The sequence below is a fragment of the Protomyctophum bolini genome (genome assembly GCF_963924005.1).
Source record: "Protomyctophum bolini genome assembly, chromosome: 9".
NCBI lineage: Eukaryota > Metazoa > Chordata > Actinopteri > Myctophiformes > Myctophidae > Protomyctophum > Protomyctophum bolini.
In genome coordinates, this window is record NC_137870.1 from 7,391,974 (window position 1) to 7,407,317 (window position 15,344).

A 15,344-nucleotide genomic window follows, 5' to 3' on the forward strand; every position below is an offset into this window, starting at 1 on the left:
GAGGGCAGCATTTCAATTCATTGGTTCCCCGACAGGTTCAAGCAATCAATTAATCTATCTATCTATCTATCTATTTATTGCACAATAAAAAGAACAGGTAAAAACAGGTAACATCAATAAAAGAGAAAAACATGTGCCGGTGAGAAAATAAACCCATAAATGGTTCTCACCTATAAGATAAACAAATAATAAGTAGTCAAAGTAATCAAACAGGTATGGAAAACAACAAATACAACAACAAATACACTTGTAAAGCTACATTATAAGTTAGAAGCAGGTGGAGAGGGTTGCTTCATGAGTCTGGCCCTCAATCCATTATGACATCTCCGACATTTGTTGTCGGAGATGCTGTGAAGCAGCCATGGCCCTAGGAAAGGATGGGAGATAATTCCATTGTGCATCTCACCATGGCTTCCATTAAGAAAGCACACACAGACAGACAGACACACACACACACACACACACACACACTCACTTTGTGATCTGAACAATGATAATTTCCATTGTGACTCAGTCGGTCTCTATAAGGCTTTGTTCAGACACCTGCAGGCAAATCCCATTTGTTTCTCAAATCTCATCTTTTAGGACTGACCGTCTAATCTTATCTAACTGTTACTTGCAATTAAAGTGATCAGATGTGATTAGTGTTTTCAGACGCGTGCTTCCAGACGACGTGTTGACAATGCCTCGGGCTTCAATAAGAGCTTAGGAGGACAACAGAGAGGGGAGCAGGTGCTGGAAATGGAAAGATAATGGTCGTGTGGTACAAACCCATGATGAGAGAAGGTGGCAATTGGATTACTTGAACACTTTATCTCTACTTTTGGCACGAGGAAATCAACACATTCATCACTTTACTGATTATTGTTCCCTCCGAGTTTCAGGAGAAGTCTAACAAAACAAAATGGAATGGGGCGAATATACACTGGCCATTTATAGTAGTGCCCTCTCCATGCCAATAGGAGACATGCGGTAACACAATTGGTATTTTTTACTGTGCAGACACACAAACACGTGTTGATTTTGACAGCAAATTCTGATTTTAGTTTTAGTCAGTCTCTTGAATAGTTTTTTAGTTTTAGTCACATTTTAGTCACCAGCTGGAATGTTTTAGTGTTAGTCTAGCTTTTAGTCGACTAAATCTACGGTTAATTTAGTCGACTAAAATGTATTTGGACCCATGATTTGGACGGGCCTTGATGCCGTCGTAATGACTGATATTACGTGATATGTTGAAAATAGCCAATCTACATGCTCCGACGCGTTGTGAGCTTGTAGATCTGCTATTTTCAGCATGCAACCAAGTGTAAAATAACATTTCACTCGTTTGTTGACAAAATTGTCAATATATTTAGTCATACAGCTTAGTTGTCATTTGGTTTCCATTTAGTTTTCATCAGTGAAAAAAGGTAGTCGACAAACATTTTGTCATTAGTCGACAAAATCAACACTGCCACACACACACACACACACACACACACACACACACACACACACACACACACACACACACACACACACACACACACACACACCAAAGACAGGATGAAATAATCATCAGACTCCGGTTTCCTGCACACCTGCTACTGCTCTCCTTTTAATGGCCGCTTTCTTTTTCCATTACCAGGACCGACCCGGCAGCTGTAAGTCATCCTAGAGAAAGCAAACAGCCTAACAATGTGAATGAGACGTGCTGCCATGTTTGTAATAACATTTGGGTACCTGTTTCCCCTCACGGTCTAATTCTGCTCACCTTGATCTGTCCTGGTGATGTCTGAGTGGTGAAAGTGTCTGATCTGCTACTGTTCATTTCCTTAGGAAGGCCATAAGGTGGTTCAGTAGAGGAAACACTCACGTCAGAGATTAATTTATTGCAACAAACGGAATACAGTTAAACTTGGCGTTCTAGGTTCCGCGCTCTGCGAGATATTCTCTGAATGTTAAACATTATAGCAAAAACTTCCAATGGATATACAAGAACAGGCACATAATCATGACAGTTTATGGGATTAATTTAGTCATGCATACTTGAAACATACAACTTGACTGCATTTTAACATTTTAGCATTTAGCCATAGAACATTGAATATAGCAATTTATATTCCACTGTTACGTTCTTGGCTTACGTATGATTCATGATAACTACTTTCTATGTGATGTACAGTATTGCCATGCTTTTTGTTATTGCTTAACCCATTCTGACCTGAGATCAGATTCATACGAGGTTTCCACTGGACACACATTGGTCTGATTATAACCCATTCTGACCTGAGATCAGATTCTAAAAATGTCAGTCGTTCTTCGATTTTTTCAAAAATAGCAGACCTACAAGCTCGTAGCGCGCCACTCGGTGGCGCGCTATGAGCTTGTAGATCTGCTATTTTTCAATAGCTAAAGCATAACATAATGCTAACACCAAAATGGGTGCCCGGTCAGAATGGGTTAATGTAAATCGCTCTGGATTATGAGCGTCTGCTAAATGCCTACAGTACATTGTAACTCCTGTTTTTAGTGTTTTTACTGCTCTCATCTCTCTCATACTTTCCCTTTTAGTTTCCCTTTATTTTTATCCCTAATAAAGTTGCTTTAACTTTGCCCTCTCCCTATAGGTTCCTCCCACACCCTTGTAAAGCGACTTAGAAAAGCGCTGTATATCAATCTAATGTATTATTAGTATTATTATTATTAGTATTATTTATGGTCTCTCCATGTGAATTAACCCATTCTGACCTGAGATCAGATTCATACGAGGTTTCCACTGGACAACACACTGGTCTGATTAACCCATTCTGACCTGAGATCAGATTCTAAAAAATGTCAGTCGTTCTTCGATTTTTCAAAAATAGCAGACCTACAAGCTCGTAGCGCGCCACTCGGTGGCGCGCTATGAGCTTGTAGATCTGCTGTTTTTCAATAGCTAAAGCATAACATGATGCCAACACCAAAATGGGTGCCCGGTCAGAATGGGTTAAGTGCACTTAGGCATTTGATGGGCGGTGCGTCATTCTGTTGATATATGATGGTCATTTCCCCATCATGCCTCCTCGCATTGTGAGGCATGAGGAAGAAGTTTGAACATTATAGATTACAGCTACTGTGTGTCGTTTATGGTATAGTGTTCCTGTAAAAGCAGAACAGCTACTGTACAAAGATCCAGGACACTGAAATATATACGCGAGGCGCTGACATTCGTCATGTTTGTCTTACTGTATGTACATTAGTTAGATAAGTGGATCCCACCGGTCGTGGCTGCGAGTCGATAAATTGAACCTGCAGGCATTTATTGTTATATAGCCTATAATTATGTTTGTCTATATACGGTATAGCCTTGATACTGATGTGACATCAATGCCTTCTATTTTTATTTAGGGTCAGTGGGTTTGTTGGATCTGAATGCTGGTGTATTCATGGCTATACTACATCTCTAAAAGTTGATATTTCATCTCTAAGCGTGTTGCGTAAGTTGGAAGCAAATAACATTCCATTGTTTTTGTCGGTGTGTATCGGCCGTTTCTTCTACAGAATCATGAAATGACTGCAAAAAGTGCTAATTTTACTATAGCATTACTTCACACGCAGACACCACCAAGTGGAAATCATTGCAAGGTTGCAATTTAAAACATAATGAATCAAGCATGAGCTTAATTTTGCTCCATGAAACCCAATCCAATCAAATGGCTTACTGTACATATTACTGTAATGCATGGTCCACTTCACCTTGATCTATTCTAGGCCTATAGAAGCAAACAATAAAGTCTACAGTTACAGTTTATGTTACAGTATGTCCATTCCAGACCAACTCTATAGTACAAATTCAGAGTAAAGTAGCATGAACGTACAGACAACTAAACTAAACAATGTTCACCTAGAGTGAACAGAAAAACAATTAGGTTGGAATGAAAGTGTGATACAAATACGATTTGGTTTTACCAAATAGAGATACAAAAAAGCCAATAAAGGCTTGTTTTCATTGTGGTCCATTCAATCACTGATATATACAGTACAATATACCCATTAAACAATTAATGACATAGAAAAGAGGCATGGGGGGGGCAGGGATACCAGCCAGGTAAACATTAGACCCAGAATCTGGCTAAACTCACACACGCACACAGCATGTTTGTGTCCTGTGAGAGGCATTTAAGTCAAAGTCTTGGCATCGACTCGCTTCGCCAATGAAGTGATCCAGAGTCTGTTTCTTATTGAAAACAAATGTTCATTTTAGATCACAGTGATATTGATTTACTATTTTGGGCCATGCAGTACTGGACAGGGTATTGATACTCAGTAAATATGTGCACGTGTGCGTGTGTGCGTGCATGTTTGCGTGCGTGTGTGCATGTTCCACATTGGAAACAAGTGTTTCATTAACCTTTAATGGGTTTATCCTGGGTTTACGTTTTATTGTGATTACTTGTATTTCTTTTACCAAAATCAAATCAAACGTGTGTGTGTGTGTGTGTGTGTGTGTGTGTGTGTGTGTGTGTGTGTGTGTGTGCGCGTGTGTGCCCGTGCACGGTTGGTTCAGCCTGATGTTTGTGCTCCGTCCGGTCTTCAGATGGATGTTCTTGGTCTGGTAAGCATCACTTCCTCCTAGCTTTGAATCATAATGAAAACAAGCCCTCCGTCCTAAAATTAATGAGGTGTCGCAGTCTGACTGCTTCACAGTGTCGTACGGCGGTGTGGCGCGCGCAATCCATCCTGGACGACGGAACATAAATTATAGGCATAAAGGCAGGTCCAAAATGGGTTACAAAAAGAGGCTCAATGCAGACCAAGTCACGTGCACACATAGACATCAAAGGGGTACGTGCTTCAGCCCCTGCCCTTTTACCCGTCTGTGAAACAACTGCCCTCTCCTATGACCACGAATGCAGCATTTATTAATGGTGAAAGAAATGCAAATGCCACTTTCCATGACGGAACTTAAGGCAGCATTCAGGAGAATTTCCCCGAAGTCTCCTGAACTTGAACACAGTAAACTTTGCGTTGAACAAATTTGTGTAGAAATCCATGTCGTTACACCGCAGCTCAACTAACTAAAGAGTGCTGGGTTGCGCCCCGAAAATAATTTGTTCAAAAGTGCCCTCTTAACGGGATTTGAGCCCCTGCCCCTCTAACACTCTCTGCACGTGCCTGACGTTACGTGGATGCTGGGAAAGTTGAGACATTTGAGACGTTATTTGAAACGCATTCTGGGAAGACATTTTGTTGTGAGTTACATGGAAAATATTTTGACATTTATCTTATTATGAACAACAATATGGTCATAAACCTGATTTATTATTCATCATTCAGTCAAATGGAACTGAAGGAGGACAGTGGTATCTTTCTTGGCCAAACTTATGAATTATTCATTACGGTTCTCGGAATAATAGCTCTTATATTGGTCAACCTTTTCCTCTGTGACAAGATCAATCTATAGCCATCAATGTTCCAAAAGTTCATGTTGTGATTTAGGAGTCTCTAAACCAGTGGTTTTCAACCAATTTTCATATCAAGGCCCATTACTTAATAAGCATTTGAGCCACGGACCACCATTTGATGAGACTTCTCTTAAATTAAATAAATAAATTAAATTAAGTAATAAATATGTTTGTTTTATTACACTGTTGAGTGAATGGCACGTCGAGTGGAAAAGCAACAGGCAAAGTGAGTTTAACATTTTTTAATATTGTTTAATGCAATCAGATAGGACTTTTCTGTTTGGATGTATGGGCTGTCGAGGCCAGAAAGTAGTTTTTTGCGACTCAGTATAGGCGTCCAGGTTTGATGATGATGTCACGCGCATCCCCTCTATTCCCATAAGTGAGTTGATCAAATATAGAACCCATTTTCAGGTACTGCTTCGTCTACTTCTCGCTCAAATGTTTTTTTTCTTCCTCTTTTTGGAGCAATGTTTTGCTGTAAATGACACTGTGTGTGTGTGTTGCCCTAAACCAGCTCAGATGGACTGGCCATGTTGTCCGCATGCCTGACTCTCGCCTCCCAAAACAAGTCCTGTACTCCCAGCTTGTTAAAGGGAAACGGGCCCCGGGAAATACGATGACGACCTCCGCCATGCTGCACAGGACAAGCGCAGACTCAGGAAGGAGAGAGCATCCAATAAACCATCCAATAAACCGGTCCAACCCAAACCCACCACTACGTACATTCCCCTGTCCACACTGCACCAGGGTAATCGGGTCCAGAATCGGCTTCCATCGCCACCTGACGACCCACAAGGACCAATAAGGAGGACAGTCATACTCGGATACGAGTGACCGCCGATGATGATGGTGTGTGTGTGTGTGTGTGTGTGTGTGTGTGTGTGTGTGTGTGTGTGTGTGTGTGTGTGTGTGTTTATGTTTACATGGCTGTCATGTTGGAAACAGCAGTAAGTCAGCAGAGCACAGCAGGTGCTCCGAGGGTTCGATTAGGCATCGGTCTGTTATAGAGCAGAGCGGTCATTATCCAGAAATAACAGACCGATGAATTCCCACGATTGACCAATCAGAATCAAGCATTCAACCAAGCCGTGTAAAAATAATAATAAATAATGGATAGTTATCATTATGGGAGTTATACATCAAATCAATTTCTGCAGGCCTATATGACGTCTTGCGTTTTAATGGCTGAAAGAAACTGTACTGTAACCAATGCCAGTAAAGCTGTTAAAAGTATATCAAACTCCCAAACTTCACCAAAACACAGGAAATGACATACGCTGTTAAAACGTTTCTGGGGGAGGACAGCTTGGGGAGTCCGTCCGCCGCCCCCCGCAAAAAAAACAACAGTTTGAGAACCACAGCATTAACCAGAGTGTGCGTCTCTTCTGTCTCTGTGTGCGTATTCCACGTAGCCCGGCTATAGCCGTGTTTCAATTCAAGTTCAGGCAACGGCCGCACTGAACAACATCAAGGTTCCTGAACCAGAAACAGCTGGAGGCCGTTCGTTGTGAGAGTTCCAGTGAAATATGCCTCACTCACTCACTGCTCCTGTGAGGCATACAGTACGTCTCCCAGATGATTCAGATTCTGAGGTCTGAATCTGAGGCATACAGTATGTCTCCCAGATGAACCTAATAAAACTCTCTGGAGCAGCTGCTCCTGCTATAACCCATTTAGACCTGAGAAAAGATTCTATACAAAAGAATGTCTTCTAAATCATGAGAGTTTTCTGGAAAAACCCTATATGTTTCTATGTCAGTGGTGCTCAAATACTTTCATGTCAAGGGGACCCCCAAAAATATCTGTAATTGGCCGACCCCCATCTGAAAATATCAAAAATATGTTGTTCCAGGGACCCCCCCCCCCCCCCCACAAGAAGCAAAGATTTGAGTTAAAAACATTGGCTCTGAAATAATATATATATTCAAAGATTTGCACTACATTTTCACCATTTTTCAAAAAATAGCAGATCTATGAGCTTGTAGATCTGCTATTTTTCAATAGCTAAAGTAGAATATAATGCTTGAATGAAACACCAACAGGGGTTCCCGCCCAAGATGGGCTAAGGCAACCTGGGTCACGTACCCCGTAGGCTTAAAAAGCATGTTACGCTGCTGAAACACCGCGACCGTTTAACCACCGTAACCCCCGCGGCGGCTCGGTTTGGGTCGTAGGAGAACCTCAGCTGAACCAAGAGTGTCCTCATTTCCTCCAAGTGGTCTCTGTAGATATACAATAGCCGTTTTGAGAGAGAACTTCCATTTTTAGCAACAATATAATGTTCCACACTAAGAGGTTACACATGCAGAGCAGATGGAGAGCTAGTATAGTATTAAGGCCAAATTATTTGTAGGACGTTGAGTTGCCAGTGCCACCCCAGGAATCAAACCCAGGAATTGAACTTCATGTGACTTGTCAACTCATGTCGCTAGAGGAGGCTGCAAAACAGCCAAAAGACACACATCTACTGTAGATACAGTACATTAATAGGAGGGTATATACAGCAGGGTGCCGGATCAAACAAAGTCACATATCTAGAATAAAAAAGTCTGCTTCCCCAGACACACATCTTTTACTTGATTGTGGTGACGTATCCGGCCGAAGCCCTTCCTCAGACCTTACTCACGACCATGTTTTCACAACCTCTGATGCAGCTACTTGATCTGTTAAAATGCACCGTCATAATTTACATGAGGTCAGAGTCTAGACAGCTATAATTAAACATTTATCATCCTCTTACTTGATTGGAGAAAAAAAAAGAATGTAATGCATTGCAAGAAAGTCAGGAGACACACCCTATATATACTTTACCCCAAATGTCAGTGTGTCTGGTGGTCAGTGGTGGATGACAATGATTTGGGGTTGTGTGTGTGTGTGTGTGTGTGTGTGTGTGTGTGTGTGTGTGTGTGTGTGTGTGTGTGTGTGTGTGTGTGTGTGTGTGTGTGTGTGTGTGTGAAGGCATGGGGCAAAAAGCATGCTGGTTGTTAATGCCTTGTGTCAATTATGTTTGCTGGACTGGGAACACAAATTAGCCCGTAATATAAATTACATCACATCTGTCTTTGCTATCAAAATAATAAAGAAAACAGACAAGATAAGTATAGTAGAAACTAAAGATTCTTCTTTATAGCACCAAAATAACTGCTTTTAGTGCTATTTATGCCAGCCTATAGCAGCAGCCAAAACACATCAAACGGTTATCATCACTATGAAAGAAATGCAGACTATAGCGGCCAATGCGGCCATGCAGCAGACTAGTGCTCTGTGTGTTTTTGCAGTATGTACTGTGGAGACAGAAATAAAAAGTACTTATTTACTTATGTACTACTTACTTGCTTATATGGGTCACGATCAGAGTCAGAGGTGTGTAGGACCCAAGCGCAGGACAAAGGCAGAGGATGAGGCAGACACAAGGCAGGTCGACTGCACAGTGGTATATTAATCAAAAACCAGAGGAACAGGAACACTTACAACAATTTACGAACGAACAAAGAACTGAACACACAAGGGCATACTTATGGGATAACTAGACACAGGTGAACACCACTGACAATCAACACTGGGATAGGCTGGGGAACTAAGGGCGGGGACACAGGTGGAAACACTGGCCAATCACAGGACTATAGTGAGACAAGACAGGAACAGAACTACAGGGGCAGACAGGAAGGCACAAAGCAAGACTACAAGATAAAGGTTCACAGTGTAACGCAAAACTGCAACTAAGAAACAAGGAAAATACAATACTTCAAAATCACAGGAACACAACAAAAACCAAGAACAGGGTACACAAGAAAACATAACACGTCACAGACCGTGACAATATGATTAAATAAACTAATATTTGACCTCACTTTGGACTCTATATGGAAGGAAACAGAGGGAAAAAACACCACAAAGAAAGTGACAGATAATTGTATTATGTGCACAAAAATGCTTAACCCCAAAATAGTGCACTATAGGCTAATTCACAATGTGCTGCTTGTGCAGAGAAAACCTGGACCGCTCGGCTGGAGTCACAGACTTCAGTGCATGGGTTCGTCACAGACGGACCTCTAAAGTTATAGCAGGAGACTCCAGATGTAACCGTCAGAGACAAATTCATCCACAGGGCAGGGGTCATCGTCAGAGACATCCATCCACAGGGCGGGCTAGGGGTCATCGTCAGAGACGACGGACTATGGTGGGCCCAGCTGAAGAAAACTGCTCAAAACAGAGTCCGATGGCGGGGTGTGAGCCTACAGGAATAAGTCAAGTACTCAACATGTCCGGGTTCACATTCTGGACTAATTGACCCCTGTTCATCCATATCACATCACTCAGGTCAGAGGTCAGAGGTCACAGTAGTTTACCTCCTCACTATCTTTAACGACAAACAGAAGGCTGCGTGAGAAAGATTGAGTGATTGAGTTAAATGATCACAACGCCAGTTATCATTCTAGAACACAGTGTAGAGCAATCGTTAATGTATTATTACATGTTTACTTAGTGGGAAGAAAAAAAAACATTACGCCTGAGATAGTGGTGGATTAGTGGTAGTGGTTCGGTTGTCACATGATTTTATTATCTTCGGTCTATAAAAGCGGCTAATAAATCACCTTTCTTTATTATGATTAATACACGCTGCATTTGCAAGTGACCAGATTTTATCTGTCACAGATCTGTGTTCAGACTGGCAGCCAAAATCCAGCCTGAATCAGATTCAGATTGTTTAAAATACACAAAAAAAACCTCATATAGAATCCGATTTAGATCAGATTTCTACATTCGGACTGAGACAGATCTCCTGAAATCAGATTTGAAACCACCTCTGAATGTGGCTCACAATTGTAAAAATCTGATTCCATGTGGTGAGTAGTTTGCGTTTTAGACCTATTTAAACAAATCAGTGTGACCGTGGACCCGGCCTCACAGAGCATGACCTGGACCAGATGTGGACCAGGCCCTAGATCAGGGGCAAGTTTTTGGGATCCATAAATTACAAATCAGCATAAAGAGTTCCATGTATCAGAAACCTTCGATGGATGGCCCGATTGGCCTCAATAGCTCTTATCAACAATTATCATTGTCTCCATCAGGCCAAAGAATGGTATGTTTTCACTCCTGTGTGTGTGCCTGCGTGCGTGTGTGTGTGTATCTCATGTAACCGAGTGTGTAATGATGAGAGACAGAGAAATAGAGATCAATAAGCTATGAGGTCTATTCTTTGTGATTTCCATATGGTGACTCTGTTTTCTCCCACAATACAGACAAATAACCATATATGGCGTTGCTTTGTGTCTTAATTGACTAGCTGTTATTTATTTTAAAGGATACTTTTATTATTGGATAGCAGGTAATGCAAAGTGTTGACAGTAATTCTTTAATCACTGAGCAGATTGTGTTGTTACTTAAGCGGCATGTGCTATTTCCCTTTTTTATTAGTTTTTCTCCAAATGAAACCAAGCCACGCAAAGTGTTGCTAAATCCCTGTGATGTAAACAAATCCCCCCGGTCCAGAATGAACTCAGAATGCCTGGCCCGGTGTGGTGCCTGCCTGCCTGCCTCAGTCAGTCCACAGAGACCACACAGGCAGACCTGTGAGGCAAGGGGGTGTAATTCAATCAAAAGCTACAGGGGAACACTTACTTAATCGCTATTCCTTCAACAACAACAAAAGACGATCTACAAGCTCACAACGCTTCAGATTGCAACATGTTCTGAGCTTGTAGACAATTCGCTATACAGTATGCTTGGCTATCATGTCAGGTGGAAAGCGGTTTGTATGGTTGAATGAAGACCCAAACCTATGTGGATGGATTTGGATGGAGATGTACTCATTGCTGATGGCATTGCCATCCCCTGGGACCCTAAATGAAGCCCCTGCTGTGAGGCGATTAGATTATTTTGATTGATTGATTTTTGTTTTAGCTTTCTTGAAAAACCGACAATGGCGACTTTCTCTGTGTCACAAATTAATAGATAGGCATCTCTCTGTGGGTATTTAACCCAATTATGGCGAGTTAACACAATTATTTTGCAGTCCTTTGTTTTTAAAAGCAGCTGAGGATGAACTGACCTAAACAGGATTATGTCTTTTTTGTAAGGTTCAGGCAAACTTATTGCAGGCACAGGATTTCCATGCAGAATTCCTTGTCGTATTGGTAGAAGAAATGGGTCAGCAAATTCCACCTGTTAACCTGGCAAACACAGTTCATCATCATCATCATCATACTCACTTTGACTGATCGATGGATAGAATAAAACAGTGTAACATTATAGGAACTATATTTTATTGATTGTGAATTTGATATTGCCAATCTGTCCATGTGGATGTTAAAGTTATATTTCGCACATCAGACATCATTCACCAACACTCTAGAATAATTTAGAAAAGCTGTAATGTAAGCATCCACTGTCAGATTGTTGTGTATATAGTGTTGTATTGTTGCTGTCATGGTTTGTGTTGCTGTGTGGTGGTGAAAGGACTTTCCTCTACAGGGGATCAATCCATCAATCAATGAATCAAATTAAACCAGCAGCCAGCAGAGTGGGGTCTTGTAATTGCGTTTCTGTTTGGCAGATGTCCTCCTCTTCAGACATACCTTCCACACCTATCTGTTTTAACTTGACTTCTTTTGCCGGCCACTGCTACAGAGCCGACAATGAGGTTATATCTTCCCTTCTTCATGGAGTCCTGCCTCAAAGCAGACCAGAGGTAGAAAACTGTCGTACCCTGATGTCATCGCTATAGGGACACATGATGTCATCGCTAGGGACACATGCATCAGTAAGCAGGAACTGGGGATGGTAATGAAGGGCCGTGAAGTCTGGCGTGGCATTGTGAAATCCATGATCTCGACCGCGAATCTTATCATAATGACAATTCTTAACATGTAACACATTCATGCTTTGTGGTTTTAAAGACAGCAATAAAATAAATGACAGGCTTTATATGGGCAGGCAGGAAACCTAACATTTAAATGAGAGACTTCACAACTCCCAATAGGAAAAGGTGGATGTGGTCAATGCATGCTAGAATTATTTCTTCATTTTGAAATAGAGACATTTATTTGAAATGACCAAACTTTCCTATACCAGTAGGCAGGTTTCTGAAGTGTCCACAGGCAGCCTTCTGAAACGCAGAGGGAGTAGACATAAATGGCGCCATATTATAAGCATTAATGAGCACCAATTATATGAAGATGGGCTGAAAATGGGCAGTACTTTAAGTGACTCATAAAGACAGTGAGTCGCCATATGGCTCACTAATCCTCTTTAAGCCTGCATGCAAAACAAAATATTCTACAAGCTAATGGTGGATCGGGAGCTTGTAGATTGGCTAAATATAAATCAAGCTGATTATGTGAAGGGCTTTGGTAATAAATGGCCTCAGTTGAGTGGGCTGAGGTAGAGAACTACATGGGCATATACAGTACACTTTTAAAAAATAGGCAAAATTATTATTATTAGGTTTTTGATATTTTTTTCTCCTTTTTCTTTTGAGTGGTACAACCACTTCTATAGACAGCTATGTCCATCCCATGGTCCCTGGCTGGCTGTGACCGAGTGCGAGAATAATGCACGCACACACACATTAATTGTATATATGATGATTTCGGGTGTAACAGTACAGTACAGTACAGTGACCCCCACATGTTAACTCTGTCATTTCTCAACCATTCCGGACGCAGGGTGGCTCACCGGAACTGAGCCGGCCCCCATGGGCGCGTTTCCTGGCGGTCTGGATGTTCCGGGAACCCCCCGGGGGCCCCCACACGGAGTTGTACCACTCACTTCACACGGGTGTGATTTTTCATAAATCAATTGAACACCCTACGAGTTGTTAAAATAAATATTGAATAAATGGAAATTATTAAAAGGTGCTTCAGCGAAAACATCCTAACTCCAATGGATCCTCAAACTATCTGCCAAACCAACTAACTCCACCCATTTGTCTCATAAATCAGTGCCATTGGACATTATTATATTATATATTATATTATTATTATTATGCGAGTACTTCTTCCACCACTGGTATTTACATGTTTCAAAGCAAGCTCAATCCAAATGTAGCGAATTCATAATATTAAAAGTGCAAACACTGTGTGACTCAGTAGCCTACACGTTTGAAAACAAGTTATCATAATGAAAGACTGCCACCTTGTGTTGAAAGTCTGACATTAAAAAAAGAGATTCAGAGAGTATTTTGGGCTTACATACATACTGCTATTATGTAGGGCAGTGGTTCCCAAAGTGGGGTCCGGGGACCCCCAGGGGTCCTTGAGAGAGCTCCAGGGGGTCCCCATCTGAATGATAGATTAGGAACCAAAACAAATGGATCCTTATTGCCTTTCTATGCAGATATCCACATATTGTCATTAGTTTGTATATATACTGTATTCCTGATTTCTTTCAATCAAGAAGTCCCATTCTGCTTGTCAAAACTACAACCTTTGTGGGGTCATTGAAATTGCGGAAAATGAATTAAGTAAATATAGGAGTCTTATAGCTCTTATTAAACATCATGTACTTTTACTGGACAACAATCCTCACTCACTAGGACGCAGGGATATGTTCTCATGGCCAATCTGAAGCAGGGTTGATTTCGTCGACTAAAACCAAGACGAAAAATGTTCGTCGACTACCTTTTATCACTGACGGAAACTAAACGGAAACTACATGAAAACTAAGCCATGCCGACTAAAACTATGACTACATTTACCCGGTGATTTTGTCAACAAATTTAAACTAGACCAAAATGTTCGGAAGAGACTATAGTGGACAAGAGATCCAGTATAAGGAAAAGATAAGTTATTTTACACTTGATGTAATACTTGCATGCTGAAAATAGCAGATCTACAAGCTCACAACACGTTGTGCTGCGACGCGTTGTGAGCTTGTAGATCAGCTATTTTCAGCGAGTGTAAAATCAGTCAGTTTTAATTTGTTCCAATATGGCCCCCTTTGAAAAAGGTTTGGACACCCCTGCTCTACAGGACTAGAGGTTATACTACTTCTCACTCTGGGTTAGTCGTGTGGATTATATTCCCCACCCACTATACCACTACCGTGGCAGCTACGTCAGTTATCCCAGCGTACTTTGTTACATAACATAATCATGACTCACTGCGATGGCACAGTTATGCCAGTCTGGCCGAGTGAACTCTTGATAATGTCTCCTCATCTCCTTTACCACCATGTATTAGCCTGTCAGCCTGCATCCCATCACATTACCTGTCCCAGATAAAAACCTCAGTCCTATTGGCGGTTGAGCTCGCCTGTCAGGCAGCAGCAGTAGTGAAAAAGTGGTTTGTTATTTGCATCGAGGCTAGTGTGTACGAGGGGTCGTGACCCGGCCAGGCGGTAGCCTGGATTTCCATCGCTCCAACGGCATACAGTATCTCCCATGAGCCACCAAAGATAGTCCGTGCCAGCCGCGGATAGCTCCTCTTGTGTGGGACTGTGCTGCCCTGCCCTGACCCAAAGCGGAGGACACTGGCAGGCACACGGGGATGCGGACAACGAAAGGACACAGTGCAGTTAACCTCTTAGGCCCTGTGTGCTTTATTGTACAACACATTAGCACAAATAGCTTGTCCAAAACCTTGTCTATTGTCCATTATTTAACATTATGACATGCCCCAAAAAAGGGGTTGGAAGTGGTTCCAGTTTCGGTCAGCTTTGGTATAATGCCCAACTCTGTGGAGTAATAAATTGTAGCAGAGTATTAACGGTAACACGTTACTGTTCTGACCTCCCGTTAGTCCGACCGATAACCAACACCATCCCAAACCCCGGTCACAACCGGCCATGTAGGTCAGACCAGCTTGAGGAATATGCTAAATAATGTCACCCACCCACTATTATTCTCCATGAACCTGAAGTTTGAAGGTCAGTTCTGTTTGGCAAGCAGTATAATGGGAGTTTAACCCATAT